This window comes from Oreochromis aureus, linkage group 17 (assembly GCF_013358895.1).
Source record: "Oreochromis aureus strain Israel breed Guangdong linkage group 17, ZZ_aureus, whole genome shotgun sequence".
Lineage (NCBI taxonomy): Eukaryota > Metazoa > Chordata > Actinopteri > Cichliformes > Cichlidae > Oreochromis > Oreochromis aureus.
This window is the reverse complement of record NC_052958.1, coordinates 4,300,341-4,322,760: the sequence shown is the minus strand read 5'-3', so window position 1 is coordinate 4,322,760 and position 22,420 is coordinate 4,300,341. Positions and strand designations below refer to the sequence as shown.

Genomic DNA, 22,420 nt, shown 5'->3' with positions numbered 1-22,420 from the left:
ATATCTGAAGATCGTATGCTATTCGTGATAACTCTGCTAGACTCCAAATTGCTCGTCCATGCGGGAGTATCCCAAAATTAAATGAAACCACTTAACACTTTTTCCTAAAACGGACTGACACGGGACACATTAAAGTTGGATCGAACCAGCTAATCAGTCTGAAGGTAAGTGTTTTTTTCACTTATTCGAGAGAAGTCAGAAATGCGTTCTTATTACTGTTTGTTTTGACTTTTAAGCTACCCTACCAGGATATTTTCATTCAAATGCTAAGACAAAATGTCAATAGCTATGAATGTGGAGACTCAAAAGACTAGTTAGGTAATAGTTGCCGATGGATTTATGAGACTTGATAGAAACTTGGACGTTTGCAACAGGTGAATCGGTGAACTACCGAGGTTGCGCCCAAATGCTTAAAGCTGTTAGCTGGTCAGTGTTTTCAGGTGTGCTTGTACTACCTGTACGGTGCGGAGTGCTGACTAAGTCATGTTAAACCCATTAAAGCGTCGAGCTCAAATATCTTTTCGTTTTTGTGCACTGCTCTCTTGTCAGCACACATTTTCTGTTTATTGAAGCCTTTTGTGAATAATTTTGATCATGTAAAACTGGGAATTGGACCCTATTGACAATACTCTTATTTTTGCATTGCATATGTCATTCAGGAAAGGTAATTGGTCACTGAACTTTTGCAGCTGTGTATTTCTAAATTTTGTGGCTTCAGTGCACGCAAATTTATATTGTTCAGTTTGCATGTTAAAAGCCTGCCAAGCACCCCAAGGCTGATTATGCTTGGTAAGAAGTCATTTATGAAATAGAGCTGATTAGACCATATTAAAATTTCTGTTTGGCACAGGAGCTTTTTCGTGGACACAGGTATCCTGTCTCTGTTTTGTTAGCTCAAATTTCTGTAATTTCCTTTATAAACCAAGGTTGTTGGACATGTGTCTCAGTGAATCCAGCAAAGTAACAATATCAAATTTCACATTACATATTACTGATCAACATAGTAATCTAGCTACACCAACAGCAAAAAATACTGAAGTCAATACTGTAAAGTTTAACAGCAGAACAAACTATAAACTCCAAAATAACCATACAGTTGATTCATCTCCGGTAATTTAATTGGGCTGACTCTTTGTTAGGTGTGTTTAATGGGCAGAATAATTCCCAATTATGTACAATTATAATATGTTAAAACGGACTTATGTACATAAGGCCATTAATAATTAACTGTACATAGCTATTTGCTTTATGACTATCTAGACAGTGTGAAGAAGTGAAGTATTGAAATTATTTTATGTTGCATAATGACAACATGTTGCCCCTATACATTTAAGGACAAAGTTCAATGACCGCCACCTGCTGGATGGTGAGTGCAGAGGGGCGTGTAATTGTTGAGCTGGACAAAGAGAACATCTTTGCTGATGCAATGTCAGTCTTCTTTGGTTCATTCTATGTATTGAACCTGGAATACCAGGAGTCAGCGTGTGCAAGGTTTTTGTAAGGATAAACCCTGAAGAGGGAACAAAATGTACCTCCAAGGTTGGGACAAGCAGAAGGACTGGGACCACTGTGAAGCGAAAGGTTGTTCACATTAACCCTCATGTCACAACTTTCCCCAGTGGCTTACTGAATTTGAGTGGCGAACTTCAAATTAGGTAACTGTTTTTGCCATTTTAGTGAATTTCTTGTATAATTTAAGTGACCAATGTGTTGTTACCTGTGTCTCCACAGATGATCCATGGCCCATGCTTTCTGGACATTTACACAAGACGAACAACAAAGAAGACAAGCTCTCTTGCCATCTTGCAAGACGCTGACTCTGTCCAATAGGTTTTTTGAGTGCAACAGTGTTGATTTTTTTTCCTTCTTTACCCGTTTGTTAAAAATTATTGCAGCTACTTACACTTTAATTGTCACATGTATTGGCTCACCCTACAAATCAATGAACTCAGTCCACAAAGCAAGATCAGGGTTCAGTGCAGGTCAGTCAAGTTCCTTCACACCACACACACTCATCCATGTCCTTGTGGACCCTGCTTTGTGCATTGATTTGGTGGTGTGAGCCAGTATTTTGGACAAAGTGTATATAAAGGCAGAAGTGTGGGGCTTGATATTATATTCATTACAATTCAGTTTATTTGTATGGTGCCAACAAAATGAATGCCAAGGCACTTCACATTGTAGGTTTAAGACCCTACAAAATATAACTAAGAAAACTCATCACTTGAGCATATGTTGGCTTTTATGATATAAATATGACATAATATCGTTATTGTTTGTACAACCATCTGAGAAAATAATGGATTACATGGTTTAGTAAAAACAAGTGCTTTCTCAATGAAAATATGTTTTCAGTTCTTTTCAGTTTTTGATTTTGGAAATGTGTATTTCTGCAGAGGAAAATCAGAACTGAAATAAAAAGTGGTGTAAAGCACATGAATTATATTTTGTGTGTGTGTGTCTGTCTATCTATCTATCTATCTATCTATCTATCTATCTATCTATCTATCTATCTATCTATCTATCTATCTATCTAGTTTTTTTGGAACCCTCCAGTCTCTTACAGTATGTTACTGTTAACTGAAATTACGGTAAATTACGACCTGTTAACAGTGTTGGGGAGTAACGGAATACATGTACCGCCGTTACGTATTTAGAATACAAAATATGAGTAACTGTATTCCGTTACAGTTACCGTTTAAAAAGGTGGTATTCAGAATACAGTTACTTTGTTGAAATAAATGGATTACACGGCGGTACTTTCCTGTTTCATATTGTCGCGGGTCAGGATTATTTGGGTTTGTTTGACAGCTATGTTCTGTTGTTCCAGGCGGCAGCGTTACGGTTGCCATGGTTACAGGGTGACGCTCTCTCTCTCTCTGCGTGTTTCCTGGGTGAGAGCGCTTTTTGTTGTTGTTGTTGTTGTTGTTGTTGTGCTAAGCTAAAAGGCAGAATGCTACAGGCATGGCCCTAAAGAATGTAGCCTCATGGGCAGTGTAGTCCGTGCTGCAGGGAGAATGGACTACCATACACGTTATGTGTCTGTGGAGGAGAGAAAGGAAAAGTCCGAGCTGTCACGGAGCAAAAAACGGGAGCTGGAAGCATGTAAATATAATAATAACCACTGCAGCCAAGAAGAGTGCCTGACGAGCCCATTTGTAAGTAAGCTATTAAGACTCATCTGTACACTGTGTTCGTGTTTTCCTCCGGAAAAAATAAGTTCCGTTGGAGCAGCCTTTCAACGCCTCTCTCTGTCTCTGGCAAGCAAAGTTGACCCAGACAACAAAGTAAAGCTAGTTTTCGGCTACCAGCCCAACACGGAACACACTGTATTAGCCCGAGGTCCCTTTACTACTGTTCGGAGCCGCGGACCTTCAGTAACAGTAATAAATCACAGCAATAGTACATTCACGTAGTTGTAAACAGCATGATAATATATTAAGTAATCCAAAGTATTCAGAATACGTTACTCTCATTGAGTAACGTAACGGAATACGTTACAGAATACATTTTGGGGCATGTATTCAGTATTCTGTAATGGAATACATTTTAAAAGTAACCTTCCCAACACTGCCTGTTAAACAGTAAATGACCGCCTGTTGGGACACGGTATCCTCTAGCAGAGATGAATATTTTTGGTACTGATGATGCGTGATAACGGTAAGTTACTGGTTAATATATTGCAGTTTATTACCTTGCAGCGGGCTTACAGTGACATACCGTGAATAAACGGTAGTATACCAATTTCTTAATCACAGTATGATGTTACTTTGTTGACGTAATTTACGACATAACGACATAACGGTATCTCACTGGCGACAGTGACGCCAGTGAGATACCGTAAAAAAAGCTACGGTGCGTTACCATAATTTGTCCAAGAGTATTATACCACACCAGCGAAAAACGGTATCATCCTGCAGAACGGTAAGCTACCGTAACACGGCGTCACGGTATGACGCTGGCAACAGTGACGCCAGTATGTTACCGTAGAGTGGCGATGAAAAGTCTAACAGTGAAACTCTGAATCCATGTCTATCAACATCAACTCAAAATCAATCCAACGCTAGATAATGACTATATTTTAGTACAGATATGAAATATTATTAAAACTAACAAACTGATCTGGAACATGAACGAAGTAAAAAGAGGAAAGAGGGAGATAACAGTTCATGTGAAGCGGTGAGGAACACTGGACCACACCAATAAAACCAGACACATCAGAGACAGAAAGGACAAAAGAGAAGAAAGGAGCAACACAGGAAGAATTAAGAGGATGTAGGCAATAAAACAAAAGACCAAAAGACTTTAAGAGACAACAAGCGATAGATGGAGACAAAGTGATAAAGTGTGTGTGTGTGTGCATGTATCTATTCATTATAAAAGTGTTCAGATTGTCTTGGCGTCCTATCAGGTGGCATCAAACCCATGCGCGATCTGGAGGGGGAACTACAAAGTGGATCCTGGGGCCTGCAGAAAGAAGCCTTTTTGATCGCGCTAATTAAAAGCCATTTTGTTTAAAACAAACAGACACAAGTCTAATTGGCTCTTTTCCATAAGAAAGGGAAGGATGCTGAAAGTGGAAGAACGCATGAAGGAGGGAGGATGTGTGTGTTTCTGTGCGTGAGGTAGAACTGGATCAGAGGGAAGCTGTGCTCGGCTGGCACATTCACTGCTTCAGACACACAAGCATACGTAAACAAGGAAGCACACTTTTTTTTTTTTTTTTTTTTTTTTTTTACTGTGACCCACTACTAAGTATTCCCTAAGTTAGACAGTAATACAAGTCTGTAAGGGGATAACAGGTGGAGATGAAGACAGTTAAAACACACACAGACACAAATTCAAACAGGCAAAATATTTCAAAGAAAACTGCACCTCTAACTCCACCACAGTCTATTAAACATCAGCTATTAGTGCCATTGCTGTTTCTACAGCACATAACATCGTGTCAGCTTTCATTCATTAGACTTTTTTTCTTCAAAAGCACAGAAAAGTCAACTGGATTATAATAATTTTTCACTATTCACCATTTTTTCACTAACTCCAGACAACAGTGAAAATGCTCATGGATTGAACACTATGTCACATAAAAATTTACATGTGCTAAAATTTGAATATTTTTAAGAGGATGCACCTTAATTAGTCCATGATATGAACATGTTATATAACAGCAAGGTTGAAAGTCAGACAAATGGCTTTTTAGAAAGTCAAAAAAATGAACAGCTGTACGTATATTTTAACTCCACCACATTATAAATGGTAACACTGAAATCTAACACACAAAGCTGCTCCTTTCCAAACTGTCAATCGTTAAATTGGACTAGAAGTAAATTGTTTCTGTTACGTTGCTTGTCAACATCACAGCAGATTAAAAATCCCTGAGGAGCGCAGTATGGATACACTGAACATATGAGGGTACATACACGCACACCTGGGGCTGAAAATGGAACATATTGTCTCCCTCCATCTCTGAGTCATCAAATCATGGCCTGCAGCTCCTGTGGTTGATTTCATGTTGTTCTCCTACGTGTGACTGAACTTAACTGAGCTGAGCTAGACTACAGTCTGAATGATGCTGGACATGACTACTGACTGGGTCTAACTAACCCAACAAAGAGACGGTCTTATTTAACTGCTGCAATCATGCTAAAGGAGCTTTTTATTTCAGGAATGCCACAGTCACGTGCCTAAGTGTTCAGGGCTTGGCAGAATAAAGTTGTGAGACTGAAGTATTCCTACTTTCATTTTATACACATAACCACATTTACATGTCACACGCACACAAACAAGTGACACCCAAAGGCTGTTTGCATCCTGAGAGCTGCAGGAGATTTGACATTTTTTTCATAATGTGTCTTTACAGATTTGTCTGTAAAATCTATGAAATGCAACATGGAATGTCATCACACATTTCCGCTTTGTCTGCATCTTTAAATATCACACACAATGCAGAGGCTTCAGTCGAACCATCTACTGTTGACTGAAGCTCCATCAAAATGGTCTCAGTGGAAGGGGGGCTATCAAGAAGCCATTCTTAAGGAAGGGAAACAAGGAGAAATGTTTGAGGTAATTTGAGGTCAAATTACATGAGAACTGTGCTAAAAATCAGTGGCAACCAGTTTTTTGGGGTAATGGTTTTTGGTTCAAATCTCCATCAGACATAACTGACTGCTTACAGATATCTGCGTCATCTGCAAAAGCAAAGATGAAATCTTAGGCCACCAAAGTGGAAACTCTCTACCACCTGGCACAGATATTCCACCCATAAAAATTATGAACAGAATTGTGACAAAATGCAGACCGGGGGAAAACCAACACCCACCGGAAACAAACATCCACTGACTTACTGCCAGGAGGCAAAAGCCATATATGCTGTTCTGTTTATGTTTGCACATTTCAATAAATCCTTGCACATATTCCCCTTTTTTGCAGTGAAATATAAAGAAATGAGGGGTGGTTTGAGACTTTTGATCAGTTTTCTACCATCGCACACTTTCTCTAGGCATAAAATTGTACACAAGTTAAGGAAAAACTGCCTCTCTGACATCACAAAAACAAGTTATAGAAAAACACACAGCAAACATCATCTTCCTCACACACAACTCACAAAAGTTTCACCATCTCACACGATTATGTTTACAACTACAACAACAGAGAAATGGGCCGCTTGAAAGGCAGAGGCAATAGAGGCCAATTTTAACAACGCACACAATACACTACATTAGAGTAGCGCTTCCCAGTCTTACCGCAACACAAACATTCACTTATCTATATGATAATAGGAGGGCGCAGAGCTCAATGTGACAACAAGAGAGAAACGCAGCACAATCCCAAGCAGCGCCTGTAGACAGAAGGATGTGAGATGTAATCTTCTCCAAAGAGAACAAGAGTAAGAGGGAAGAGAAAAGAGGGAGATACACGTCTTTATATGCAACACAATTTGGAGTAGGGTCTATTGACAATGAAGCTGTCAAGGAAAATAAAAGTGTAGACAACAGGCTGTTGTTTGGGGAGGAGTATCTTTAGAGGAGATATTGATGCTGCAAAGGGAATGAAATACAGGAAGCACTGTGATACAGGAAGTTCTGACAGCTTTTACAATTGCAACTGGTGAGTGTAAATAAAGTATGATTCTACACCTGACACACTTACAATGTCTCTCTTATATCTAATGTACGTTTGAACTGCTCTAGGTGAAGCATAAAGTGGAAAAAATAATGCGAAGGGGGATGTTTCTATCTTACCTGTGTGGCGTTTTTATATATGAATGTGCAAGCTTAAATGCAAACCATGCTTGCTGAACTTAAAAAGAACAGCTCATAATTCTGGAGAAGAGTGCTTATTCTTTACCTTTGTCGAAAAATTAGATAAGATCCATTAATAAGTGAGGACGTGGAGTGAACTCATGCTTAGTACATTACAATTTAAAGAGCACAGACAGGGGGAAACATTTAGTTAGGCTAATATCCAAACCTAAGAATGTACTTAAGAGTACATGAAACTAGGGGTGGCCTCAAAATTGTGCCACAATGTTTCAAGGTAATTTGTGATAATTACATTTTTGAGAATAAAGAAAACAAAATGATGGTTTTATCAGTGATTACAGCTTGTAAGCAGTAATCACTGCTAGTAATATAAATAAAATCAAGGGCATTTTTTAGCCTTCTTTTCTATGAAAATATACACACATATACACACACACATACACATACACACATACATACACACATACATACATATATAGTCTGTCATCAATGACAGTATAACTAATCTGAAGTGTGAATCTACTGGAGCACCAATATTAGAGTGCAATAACAGTAACACAGTACAAGTCAAATATAAGTACAAAAGTATCCTTGGTAGTGTTACCCTTAAAATGAAAAAAAAAAAGCATGATATAACTGCTGAACACTAACAATTAAGTAAAGTAACTTCACCTTGTAACTCTTCAGCTGAAATTGACAAATATTTTCTACCTGGATGAGGCATATTTGGTCAAGTTTTTTAACCAGTTGCTTAAAACGTTTTTCCACCGTGTAGCTGCATGCACGATTTCTGTCCACTGTGTAACCTCCCTGCCATATCTCCCTCCCTGTACCTATCAGGTGCTTGGTTGGCAGTGCTTGGGTATCTACTCTTGGGTCACACATCACCAGCTTCCAGCATCTCCTCCTCGTTGACAGTGTGTTTTTGCCTCAAGTGGTGAAACGAGTTTGTTGTTCCTGCCTTTAGCAGGAAATGTTTAGTTGCATATTTTGCAAAATACTGTTCTTTGTTGGAGGTTGCTCCCCTTTTTACGCACAAAATCTTCATCACAGGCTGAAATGCTATTTTTGCTCTCATATTTCTGAGATTGTACCACTGCTGTACACGCAAGGGAACGTCAATGCATGACTTCCCTACATCATTGCTTCAAGATATGACACTTGTTTAACGGTATAAATATTTATACTGGTATTATCACAGGTGATGAGGCACAAATCTACCCGAAACATTCTGAAAACTGCACTGAGGTACTTATAGTCTACAGACATAATAATTTCTTGAGAAACTGACTGAATAAATAATGGAAAATTGACTGAGGGGAATTAATTTATCTTTTTTAAGTGGATCAATCACGACTGGTGATTATCAGATTACATTCATGGATAGACACTTCTGTGATAGTCTCATTTGCATGTTACGCAACCTCTTAGGAAGTGCAACCAAGTGTAAATAGTTATATCTGGTAGAAATATATCATGTAAAAATGGAATTCAATATAAACATGAAATACTGACCTGTGCAAAGATGTTTCTTTCAAATAACATGCAATACGTAACAGGCTGTGACTGTACCTAACCTCTTCATAGTGGTAATGCTAGCCTAAGAGCCAGTAGTTCTGGCTAATTCAAATTAACTCAGTTGCTTCCAAAGTCTTCCATCTTTTTACCCTGCAGTGATTTCTGCTGTGGTAACTGTTGTTCAAAGTGTATTAGCTCCAACTCCGTCATGGTCAGCTCAGTCTTAGTCGGAAGTACAGGGTTAATTTTATTTCCTAATACAATGATCAGTAAAATAATCAGGAGATCAACAAATAATAAGAAGCGATCCAGCACGGGTGCCCTTCTTCATGTCCCGGATGGAATGACCCTCACTCTACCCCCACGACAATTACCACCCATGGCGCATGGCAAAAGAGCTTTCTTACCCCTTTCATCATTTTTCATCTTCTGATGTTTTGCCATGTTTAGTGGTAGTGGTAGTGGGGGGTCTAGCTAGATAATGAGATAACATGATAGAATAAAACAGGTTTTGAATTACAGTGGAGCAAAAGACCATGATTTCAGCCACCAAGAAAACCAATAAAAACTTGTTTTTGTAAACTGAGTCACAAAACTTTCACAAATACGTATTTTTATGCCTATAATACAGTCGAGGTCCTTTTGAATTCCCCCTGTTTGTGGTATATGCAAAACTGGGCAGATATTTTTCGTCCCATGCTTAGCTAGGCTAAAAAAGCCCTGATGTTCCAATTCCTGCTCTCTACTTAACGGAGATCGCATTGATCTGCTCATCTCAGCACTTTCTCCGAATACTGACCTTTTCCTCTCATGCTAGCCTGCGTGCGACAGGACAACGAATAATCAGAAGGAAAGAAAGAGGGGAAGAAAAGAGCAAGAGAAATCACAAAGGAATTACACTTTCTCTTGGCTCATATGATCTATTATTAATCCAATTTTGCACGGACCCTTAAATTTTTGGGGGGGAGAAAAATCACATTGAGCAAATTAATGAGGTAAACGTAATGATCTGAGATGATCAAAGGATATCAGTGTTGGGCAAAGTATAGCCACCAATTAGTAAAACAAGCGCAGGAAAGGGACTAAAATATGCACCAACGCTCCTGATGAAAAGACGGGGTCAGAGAGAATGGACTAATTTCACAAATGAAACAACGTACAGCAAGACAGGCCCGTGTGTGTGTGTGTGTGTGTGTGTGTGTGTGTGTGTGTGTGTGTGTGTGTGTGTGTGTGTGTGTGTGTTCCAGGAGGAGGGGGGTGTGTGTATGCGGGTCATGTTTGGATTCCCCCTGGGTCTACAAGCAGAGAGAGTAAGAGAGGTCCCACAAGAGCAGCAGGAGAGGAGCTGGCTTTACTTTGATAACAATAATAAGGTAGTTCTCCCTCACTCTCTCTCACTGTCTCCTTTTTTTTTTTTTTAATCCAGCTTTGGCACAATGTGTACTGCCGCTCTCGTTTGATCCATGAAAGAAGCTTGTTATGTTTTTCTTCCCCCCACCCTTTTTTTTTGAAGAGTTTGATGCACAAAGGAACAGGAGAGTGGAAAAAAAACTTTGGAAATAGGCGCCCTCTGTCCGAATTGGACTTTGGTTCATTAGGAAGGCCTCAAGAGGTGCAGCTCTTTCTGTTGGTTTTTGGTTTGTTTTGTATATTTATGGATTTCTCTTTTTTTTTTGGGGGGTGGTTAGAGCAGCTTGACCTTTCTAACTAAGTGTCTGCAGAAACTAGTTGCAGGGGATCTTATACCCGGTTTCAGTTCCATATTTTTATTCTTCAGTTCAACTAGCTTAGTTTGCATGAGTGACATTTCAAAATAACTCCTGTTTTTCTTGCACTTGGCTTTAGCTCCTCTTTCTTTAAGCTAACTTTACTCAGGACGGATGGATGAGTTGTGCATATAAAGTTGATTCTGCATGTAATGGTGCACTTAACAATAAAATGGTAGCAGTAAGGACAAGATGGATGACGAGACAGAGTTTATGCACCACTTCACAGCTGTTGCCAGTGAAAGAGCACTACAGTAAGTCAAATTTAAGGTCAATTACAGACACGAAAAACTGACCTAGTGTATAGTAATTCTTAATCCTTCAAGTGCATCAGCTAAAGAACTAAAACAATATAAAATGTTAACATTTGCCCTGCTTTCATTTAAAAAAAAATTATAGTAAAGTGTAAAATGCCTAAAAACTCTTTAATATGTGCCTTACAGTTTCTACTATAAGCTTTAACATTTGCCAACTAGGTTATCATTGATTAGAAGAAGGGTGGATATCATCTAAGGGGTCTTCAGAGATCTGGTCAATGTTAAAGACCTTCAAAAAAAAAAAAAGGATTCAAATTTTTATTGATGGTGTTGATTCACAAAACAGAACAACTCCATAATCTGTCTCTGCTCCACATTGAGCAAGATTGATTGATTGATTGATTAGTACAATTTAGTCCATTCTCATGGTCCATAGAAACAAGACAAGCAAACAGCAAAAGACAGCAAAAAACAATCAAAATATATTTGCTATGTCTGTAATGTAAAGTACAAAACTTGGATATAATTATGCCAAAAAAATGTTAAAAGTTGAAATTCAATCATAACTGAAGCTCCCAAGGCCATAAATGAGAGATAAAATGAAATCTAAGTGGTTTTCTGGTATATGGCATGAGAGAGTTAATGTCTACTTCGTGAACACTGACCAACCTTCACAAACACACATAGACACGCACACATACCGTAAGTGCCATCAAAAAAAACCCCAAACCCAAAGATATTTCTAAGCTCGTGGAATGAGCTAACACACAAGTCTGACTCTTCTCCCTTCCTCTCCTTTTCTGCTTCAAACCATGTCTTCCATTTCATTCCACACAGATCCACAGATCATGTGTTCCAGTGTCCCTTTCTGTTTCATCTTTTAAAGTCAAATATTATAATTGCTCCACTGGGAACAAAAGTGCACAACACTTGTCTCAGTTTAATAACAATGGATCATTTTATGCTTTTAATAAAAAATTAAAAAATAAAAACAGAGGAGGGAGCAGAGAGGAGCAGATAAGACAGAGGGTAAAGTTTGAATTTTAATCTTGACCTTGGAAAAAAGAAAGATCGGTGGGGAGTAAGGAGGGGCGTATTTTGCTGCCATCCTAATTTTTTTTTCTTGGCTTATGTATCTCCCTAAGCCTTTGTATGTCTACATGCTGGACTGAGATGCTGGTAGGACAAGTCACTTAAGCCCATTACTCTAATAATTTATATGTCTTGGCAGCATACTCCTCAACCGTATTCAAAGCCTACAGATACATAAAAAAGACAGATTATTAGAGAGGAAAAACAAAACAGAAATATCAGCTAAAAAGAAAAACACAGATTCAGTGTACAAAGGTGGACTTGTTTGAGGTTCACTGATAAGGCCAATGATAAAATGTATAACTCTCAATATACAGGGTGGGCCATTTATATGGATACACCGTAATAAATTGGGAATGGTTGGTGATATTAAAGTCCTGTTTGTGGCACATTAGTATATGTGAGGGGGCAAACTCCTCAAGATGGGTGGCGACCATGGTGGCCATTTAGAAGTCGGCCATCTTGGATACAACTTTTGTTTTTTCAATAGGAAGAGGGCCATGTGACACATCAAACTTATTGGTAATGTCACAAGAAAAACAATGGTGTGATTGGTTTCAACGTAACTTTATTATTTCATGAGTTATTTACAAGTTTATGATCACTTCTGTAGTTTCAGGTGTTGCACATCTCGTATCTTCACACCATAGACAATTGCCTTCAGATGACCCCAAAGATAAAAGTCTAAGGGGTCAGATCGGGAGAGACAGGGGCCATTCAACTGGCCCACGACGACCAATCCGCTTTCCAGGAAACTGTTCATCTAGGAATGCTCGGACCTGGCACTCATAATGTGGTGGTGCACCATCTTGCTGGAAAAACTCAGGGCACGTGCCAGCTTCAGTGCATAAAGAGGGAAACACATCATCATATAGCAATTTCAAATATTCAGTGGCCTTGAGGTTTCCATTGATGAAGAATGGACCCACTATCGTTGTACCCCATATACCACACCAAACCATCACTTTTGTTGTTCCAACAGTCTTGGAGGGATCCATCCAATGTGGGTTAGTGTCAGACCAATAGCGGTGGTTTTGTTTGTTAACTTCACCATTCACATAAAAGTTTGCCTCATCACTGAACAAAATCTTCTGCGTGAACTGAGGGTCCTGTTCCAGTGTTTGTTTTGCCCATTCTGCAAATTCTGTGCGCCGATCTGGGTCATCCTCGTTGAGATGCTGCAGTAGCTGGAGTTTGTAAGGGTGCCATTTGTGAGTAGCTAATATCCGCCGAAGGGATGTTCGACTAATGCCACTCTCCAGTGACATGCGGCGAGTGCTACGCTGTGGGCTGTTGCTGAATGAAGCTAGGACAGCCACTGATGTTTCTTCATTAGTGACAGTTTTCTTGCATCCACATTTTGGCAAATCCAACACTGAACCAGTTTCACAAAACTTAGCAAGCAGTTTGCTAACTGTAGCATGGGAGATGGGTGGCCTCATAGGGTGTCTTGCATTGAAATCTGCTGCAATGACCCGGTTACTGCGTTCACCAGATATCAACACAATTTCGATCCGCTCCTCACGTGTTAATGTCTTCGACATGTCAATGGCTGTGAACAAAGAGAAACTTGTAAATAACTCATGAAAGAATAAAGTTACGTTGAAACCAAGCACACCATTGTTTTTCTTGTGACATTACCAATAAGTTTGATGTGTCACATGGCCCTCTTCCTATTGAAAAAACAAAAGTTGTATCCAAGATGGCCGACTTCTAAATGGCCACCATGGTCACCACCCATCTTGAGGAGTTTGCCCCTCACATATACTAATGTGCCACAAACAGGACTTTAATATCACCAACCATTCCCATTTTATTGCTGTGTATCCATATAAATGGCCCACCCTGTATAATAAAGCAATTAAGACACAATCAAATCAATGTCAGAGGAAAAAAAGAACGTTAGCCGGTAAACTTACAGTAAAAATCACAAATTGCTTAAAAAAAAATTCCTACAGATAAGAGCCTGACTGATATCAGATTTTTAGGGCTGATACCTTCACTGCTGCTATTCCTGCCTTCTGTATTACCTTTCCCCAAGGCTGACTACGTCATCATTTTGGTAGTCCTCAATGTTCTGCTGATCTCTCTTATTCTTCCAAGAGAATTCTCATTTCATTCTTAGTCTCATTATTCTCATTAAACTGTTCTAAATTTTCACTGTTTTCTGATTTTTAAAAAACTAAATCTCTTTTGGCTGCTCCTCTTTCTACAAGGGATCTCCCCAGAAGATGGATCTACATGTTTGATGTGGCAGATTTTTACATCAGTAGCCCTTCCTGATGTAATCCTCCAAGGGATTAAGCCTAGGCTCATTGGCATATTAGGCAAATGTGATGATCACCAGACTATGAAGCCACTGTTTTCTGACTTTTAAAACAATCAACTTTTCTTTTCTTTAAATTGGGATTCGTTTTAAATTTGGGGATTTTTTTTTTTTTTAGTCACCAGAAAAATTCCCTAACGGCAACACAACCACTGTTGGCAACTGAAAAAATTAAGTTTATTTAAACAAATTGTTCAGCTGCTCCTGAAATCCACTTGCTCAACATCGTCTTACTGGTGGAGTTCATAGGCTCACTTTTTCTAACAAATTTATGAAGCCTTCAAATAGGGCTGTGCGATATGACCAAAATCTCATATCCCGATATAAGACATTTATCGTCCTGACAACGATATATATCACAAAAATTTTAAGGTTTTCTGTAAATTCTGTGAATCTGGAGCAACTCAACTTGCGTGATGTGTTTTCAGCTGGGCATCGTGTACCTGGACTCGAGTGTTTTGACCGATGCATGAAACTATACATTTTTAGACATAAGTTGTAAAGGCCGTCATTTTCTTTTTGAGTATTTATTACACGGCGTGCTGCGGGGAAAAGCCTGTTCTAACGTTTGAGTCTAAGCTTTATTTGGAACACCTGACGGCTCTATTTTTGGATCTCACCGTAAACTCTCTCCATACTCTTTCATGTGGTTCTTGCATAGGTGGTAGAGGTTTGCCATGTTTGAGTCTGAGGTGGGGACCGGTTTCCTGCATAATTTGCATAGTAGAGTTTTCTGATCGGTGTCAGACTTTTCATAACCAAACCATGTCCACGCTAAAAAGGTAGCCCCACGTTCAGGACGTTTAGGAGTAAGGTCCTCAATTTGTTTGGACTGGTCCTTCTGTTTGTCATCATTTCAGTTTATTTTGAAAATTCTCAACAGGATCTTCAGCTTTATTGTGAAAGGTTCATGTGGAAAATAAACAAGCGGACGGCGGAGCCACACGCTGGGTTTACCGTCGTTGTTGCTAACAACAATGCAAAAAAACAGTTGCTTATCCGTCTGTAGTGTGGTTATTTTAAATGTAAGAGAAAGAGAGAACTTTAAGAAATTAATATAGCCACTACAGTGACCATCAAAAAAAATATTGCCGTAAACAGTTTATTTTGCGACACCACAAAACAAACGATAGCGTAATATAAAACGATAGAGGTTTTCATATCGTCATCTGATACATATCGTTATATCGAACAGCCCTACCTTCAAACAACCTTCAACCTGACATGGATCAGACAGTGACTGTCTCTATTTGTACAATTCATCATATAAACCACCCAGTACTGGGCAGAGATGGGAGGCGGTGATGCTCAGATTTTTATGCACTATCAAATTAAAGATCATCAAACTTTCATTGCATGTGTTTATTATTTTCATTTTGGCCAATTTTTTAAATTGGTTAAAGTGATGTTTAGGGAAATAAGATGAATTTCACAAACCCCATTAACCACATTTGTAGATTATAAACTTAAACTAACCAAATTTTTTTATTGTATTCTCCAAACTGATAATAGCACAAGCAAAGTTCAATTACTGCACAGCCATATCTCTCAGTGAGCTAAAAATATGGACAGTCATTCAAAGATAACACACTTACTGGAAGTTACTTGGAAGGTGTTTAATGAATAGTTTCTGTAACCAAACAAAGCTCCACTTTAAATGTCTGCTGTCTGTTCCAATTTACACTCAGCTGTTATATTTCATTAGTCTACAAGTCACACAAACATACTCTGATAGTGAAAGAAGAGAGGGATATGCTCCAGCAAGTCACCACATGTTGGGGGATTTGTTTACAGCTTCCTGTCTTGTACGAGATCAACACCCCGTTAAATCAGTGACACTCAAACGTGCAGCTTCCTCACCTGAGCCCTAACCTCATATGCGTGTGCAAAATCATCCCTGTGTGTGTGTGTGTGTGTGTGTGTGTGTGTGTGTGTGTGAGAGAGCGATAGAGAGCGGGACCAAGACCGAGGGAGAAAGAGCACCTCATCAGTCACATTGGGAAAATACCATTCAGAGACTGACAGATGTCTCTCTCCGTCTGACTCTTACCTGCATCTAACAATGTGTCTCGCTCTGTGGGCCTGGGGACATGCATACACCCACTTTGACACACATGCACAACAATGTAACAAACAAACTCTGTGTGCCTGTCTGTGCGTGTGTGTGTGTATTTCTGTGTACAGTACATGTTTGTGTTTTCATCACTGTCTAAAACAGAGCGGAAACCAATCCCTGATGCTACGGACAGATAACAATATCCACCGCTGCCAAGCTCCCACAATAACAACTGGGAGCGCAGCAGCAACTGATACTGTAGGACTGTAAATAGCAGACACACTTCACATTCAGTGCAGATACAGTATCACTCAGCAATGACTGCAATTGGTTGTTCAAATAAAACAAGCACAGAGGGTGCAGGGAACTCTGAATATAGAATAGCACAGAAAAGAATAGCCTAATAATAAAATCCGCAGCTCTGATGGCAATATGTCGGAAATAAAAATATGGCTACGTTATCTGTCATTTGTCATGTACTATAGATGATGAAGTCAGATCTTGCTAATGGAGAAAAATGGTTTTACCTCAGTAATCTTTAGTAGCTCGGTTATACTAATAGTGTCAGATGAGACTGGTTGGTAAAAGATAGAGTTCGGCAGTCTGCTTTAGAAGTGAAAACACAGATCACACAGTCACACAGAAGCACAATCCAAGAACCAACAGGACACTGTTTTATGGCAGAATCTCTTTACACCTGAGTAGCTTTGACTTTTACCGCCTCTCATTCTTTAAGTCTCTAAAAGAACGACGGACAGGGGAAGATGCTGAAAAATTACACCGTCACTGACACAGCACACATGCCATAAAGGGGGGCTTTACCCTGCAGGATGCCAAGGCATGTAAGGCACAGACAAAGTGCAAAAAAATAACAACAGCTACATCTCAGGCCTCATTTAATATGTTATATATTAAAGTTCATAACAACACAATTAGAAAAAGACTGAACAAGTACGGCTTGTTTGGAAGGGTTGCCATGGCAAAGCCTTGTCCCTCTAAAAATAACACAGCAGCACCACTTAGGTTTGGAAAGTTGCATCTGAACAAACCACAAGAGCTCTGGAAAAATCTCCTTTGGACAGGCGGGACCAAGGTGGAGATGTTTGCCCATTAAGCAAAGCAATGCATTTGGTGAAACCAAACACAGCACATCAGCACAAACACTTCGTACCAACATCAAGCATGATGGTAGTGGGGTGATGATTTGGACTTGCAGTCAGTGAATCAAACTCCTCTAGCACACAATAATAACATGGACTGAACCACCACTCACAACCACTAGCACTAGCACTTTATATAGCCTCTGTAGAAATTATCCACATATCTCACTTATCTTAACTGCACTACTGTATAGTTCTGTGTAAATAATCATTCTGTACATACGATAATTTTTAATCCTACAACTGTTCATAACTTGCATAGTTCACATTTCTGTATAACTGTATATCTCATATTTCTGTATAGTTTTTCATATTTATATCCTGTTCATAGCCTGTACATAGCTTGTACTCACTACAGCCTGTACATACTTATAGTTATAGAATATTCATAACATACTTCATACCGTGTACATTATAACATACCATAATAGACCCATTTCTGTAATATACTTACACATCTATATTATTGCTAATATATATTGTAATATATCTATATCATGGCTAAAGCACTTCTGGATGGATGCAAACTGCATTTCGTTGCCCTGTACCTGTGACATGTGCAATGACAATAAAGTTGAATTCTATTCTATTCTATTCTATTCTATTCTATTCTAGTGGTGTTAGTGAGGTATTGTAGGAGTGATGTAACTCTTTGGAGGTGAAATTACAAAACAATGCAGACATGAAAATGTGGATAAAGTTAGGTATACCACAACTCATTTTCACAGGGATTTATTGTTTATCCAAAAAACTATTTTGTTTGTTATTGGCTTAAATAAGAGTGGTAAAAGGTCACATAAACCTGAGGTCACTACTGATGGTCAGGGTTTTATTCTGAACATAAAATTTCCACCGATCTTCATCTGCTTATCCCATTCAGGGTTGTGGGGGCCTGGAGCCTATCCAAGCTGTCATAGGGTGAAAAGAAGGATACAGCCTGGACAAGTCACCAATCTATTGTAAGGCTAACGCACAGAGACAGACAACGATTCATGTGACAAATTTAGAATCACCTCATCCATGTTTTTGGACTGTGAGAGTATCCGCAGAACATGCAAATTCCCCACAGAGAGGCCCCAAGCAGAAGTGGAGCCCAGGACCTTCTTGCTGTGAAACAACACTGAAAACCAAAACCAGCCAAAACTAGAAAGCCAAGCTTTTCTCACTGTAATCAAACAATTTTAATACTGAATAAAGCTGCCCTTCAATCACTGTCTTGTAGATAATCGTGTTACTATGATTGTCCTAATTTGAAAGCTTTGACATTAGCTCAAGTCCTGTGCTAAACCATTTTCCCTGCTGCCCTTCATTCTGTAAGCCTATGGAGTTTGATTAAAGCCATCAAAGTGGATGCATAATTTAGACGAACGTGGCAACCAAACCAAATGACAAACTCAGCTAATTCTGTTATAGCAAAATTACTGATAGCAGCTTCTAGGAAATGAGAAACAGCCATAAAAAAGTAAAATAAACCCAAAATATTCTGCTGAAAACCTTGAACAATTAAAGATTCAACTGAAGCTGATTCCCCGTAAATGCAGAACTGACGGTTTTCTTTGTTCACCAAAGAAAAACAAATGTACAACTCATGCACGTGTAATTTTCTAAATCCAGTATAAGCACAGCCCTTTAAGAAAAGTTTTCCACATGCTTGCTGATAGATACAATTAATCTCACACAGACCCACAGTGTCAACAAAAACAAAAGCCACAGGCAAAATGTAAGTATCTATAGAAATATTACAGCATTAGAGAACTACCGCTCTCTCTCCTCCGCTCGTCCACCATCCCTCTCCTGCTTTTTGAGAGGCAGGGTGGTGATTGGCGGAAAAAAGCCTCCCTCAATCCAATCCCTAATCCCCAGCAGGCTTTTAAAACATATGACTGGAGGAGGACCAGCGGCGGCTCTCTCATGCTGTCCTCCTCCAAGCGATATTTTCTCTGTGCTGTAGCTGCAACAGAAGCAGCCGTCACAGAAGAAGCGAAGAGAAGCTGTGCGGTGGGGGTTTGAAAATTTAAAAAGGTGCTCATCCACGACTGTGTACCCTGTTCTGCACACTCTGAGCCTTGGAGAGCAAAGTCGCACTGCCAGGGTGCCCTTGTTGTCTTCGCTTCTGCAACTTTGACTGCATGGTGGGAGGTATCCCTAGCTCTTTAACGACTTACCGGATGCTGCGCTGCTGAGGAGCCCGTCTTTCCTGTGACTCCCGTTCTCCACTGGTCTCTCTCACTGAAAGACAGGGAGGTGATGGAGGTCGGTAGGGGGGGGAAAGACTGCTGCCACCGCCGCTGCTGCTGCTGGTGATGGTGGTTTGGGTGCTCACATTGATTTGTGTCACTTCTCTGTCTCTCTCTCCCTCTTGCCACACCACCTCTTTTCCACTCTCTCTCTTCACTTCACTTCACATTACACACACATGCATGCACACATACAGGACAAGATTTGGGCAAATTACACAAAGCTGAGACACTAAGGGCAGGAGAAGTCCATTTGTTTCCTCTTCACAACAGCTACTCCTCAAGTCAAGACATTTCTCTTACCAAGAACTATCTATTAAAAGTCTACAACTGATGTGCAACCAGAAGGTAAAATCTAAAACACAGGAGGTAAAATCTGACCTGAAGCTGTAGACTGTCAAGAGGAATAACTTTAAATGTGCCACTATCATAAGTTGTAAAACACTTCAAAACCACAAGCTTTATATTCCATCTGCCTTGGTCACCCTTAGAACCAGGTTTCTGCCAGCTACAGTAAGTACGGCTCCTTTGAATGACTACCAGGCTAGCAAGTAATACCAATTTTAAATGTTGCCTTGTAGTAGGTGGGTTTACTCAAAAAAAAAAAAAAAAAACCCAGACGTGCAATGTAAAATCCTCAGTGTCACCTGCCCTGCACTAAACTGCGGGGGAGAAACCACACCTTGAGCCGGAATAGTTGCAGTCAGTCATTTAAATAATTTGGTGACGTTTACATTTAGCCCGAGGCTAAACTTTGACCTACAATGAAAGCAAGCTAGTCCAAAAATGGGATATTTTCGCTTAAAAGCAGTTGTGGCTACTATTTCTTTTTTTAGTAGGGGAGACCGGGGATAGTTGTAACATTTTTGACATTTCTGTCTGTAAATTGGAGCTGTTTTAAGGTAGTGGATTGAAAATTTAATGCAAAGTATTTACATGTCTCTGCTATTAAATAGTGCAGCTATTTTCTCTGCAGCACAATTACCCATTGCATGGTATGGTCTCAAACACAAAGAGTGAAATGTTACAATTAACCCCATAGTCTGGGTTAGTTGTAACATATCCTGGGGTGAAATGTAACACAATGAAATAAGGGTACTGACAAAACATTAACATGTAATCTTTGTTCATTCAACACATGGATGCACTTAGAGCCATTTATGTAGCTATGTGTGTGTGACAGAATGCAGAAATCTAGCTTTTGAACATAACAATGAAGCTGAAAAAATGTAGTTGCGCACCAGCATCGCAAATCCATTACTTTTTATCATGGCTTACCTTGGTGTGGTTTGCAAAGTGCTTCAGAAAGATGAGGAAATCTGTTTCTTGCTCCCATCCTGATTTATTTCCACTACCAATACTTCCTACTGACCCATCTCTGACACAGTGGTCTGCATAATGTATGTGTGGGAACACAAACAGTGGAGGAATTGTGTTGCCAATGGCATTAACCGCATATACAAAGGCGACCAGTGAACCTGTCTCTGCTGATGTCGTTGCCCCAACTTGTTTAATATAAGTTAAAGTAATAGTGTGGTAAGTTGTAACATCTGCATTATTGTTACAACTGACCCAGACTCCTATAGCCATGAACTAGCTAACAATACAGCCAACGGCTAAAACATTAGCACTAAAGACCTACACAGAATATATCCCCATAGACATACAAATAACATGATTTAAGTTTGATGAGTTTAACTGCAAAGCAGATAATGCTATTAGAAATTGAAATAAAGTAGAAAAACTTACTTTTTGGCATACAAATTACTTTTTTTCGTGTTAAATTGTCTGTGTTTGACAAAATGTGCTGATTTTTCACATGTGATAGAAGAACTGAATTGGGCATGCACAGGATGAATCGCATCATTTGAAACTTAGCCCTGATTGGAGAAATTGGAAGTGTTACAACTGACCCACGATACAACTATCCCCGGTCTCCCCTACGTCTACTGCTCTCGAAGTATAATGGTCAACTTTCAGAATAAAACACTCACCTTTCGGCCGCAGAAAAACAAGAAAAAGAAGAAAAATGTTCTCACACCTGTTAAGGTCGCGAGGACCTTGACTAAACTGTCTAATTTGCATACATCGCAGTGCCACCCTCCTTCTTCCCCATTGGTCCAAATCGCTCTTTCCTAGTTCACTCATTGGCTGATTTAATTCAGATTTTTCATTTTTAAAAATGACATCGCATACTTAATTTAACTTGAACTTGAACATTGGAAACTAAGTAAATTTGGCAGGCGGTAAATATTGGGGGTTTTTTTTTATATGTTACATAGCCTTTTTTATGTGGTGCCGAAATTAATTAAAAACTGGTCCTCGTCCAGACTGCGAAAATTCACATGAAGGCCAGAAAAGTGACTCAATAAGTGGAGAAACGTTTGCCACATGGTTTGTGAAGTAGAAGCCAGACAGAAAAATATATCAGGCAAAAATAGGACATGTTTTTGCCTAGATAACCTGTTTGATAAGACAATGGTATTTGGTTGTAACCATTAGCTCATGTCAATGAAATTGGGACAACTTATGCATTTATTAGACTTTGATAACTTGTGAAATAAAGCTAATTATTTATCATACAGTACTGTGTAAAAGTCTCAAGGCAAACTAAATTTCTTTGTATTTTGTTTTCAAAGTACCTTCTTGTAAGTTTTTTTTTATGCTCTTGAGCAATATTTCTCAAGGATTTCTGAGGGGTTTTCAAAGTTTGGACATTGGCTGCTTTTTCACTCATTTTCAC

At 39.3% G+C, this 22,420-nt stretch overlaps 1 protein-coding gene across 1 annotated transcript in view; it reads right to left on the bottom strand.

The window, feature by feature from the left end:
- Positions 1-21,765, bottom strand: part of sox5 (SRY-box transcription factor 5) — a 249,566-nt gene extending 227,801 nt beyond the window's left edge. Inside the window, exons 1-2 of the mRNA XM_039601285.1 lie at positions 21,672-21,765; positions 19,606-19,839 (exon numbers count right to left, since the gene is read on the bottom strand). The gene's annotated coding sequence lies outside the window, so the exon portion shown is untranslated. The remainder of the gene's footprint in view (positions 1-19,605; positions 19,840-21,671) is intronic.
- Between the last annotated feature and the right edge of the window lie 655 nt (positions 21,766-22,420).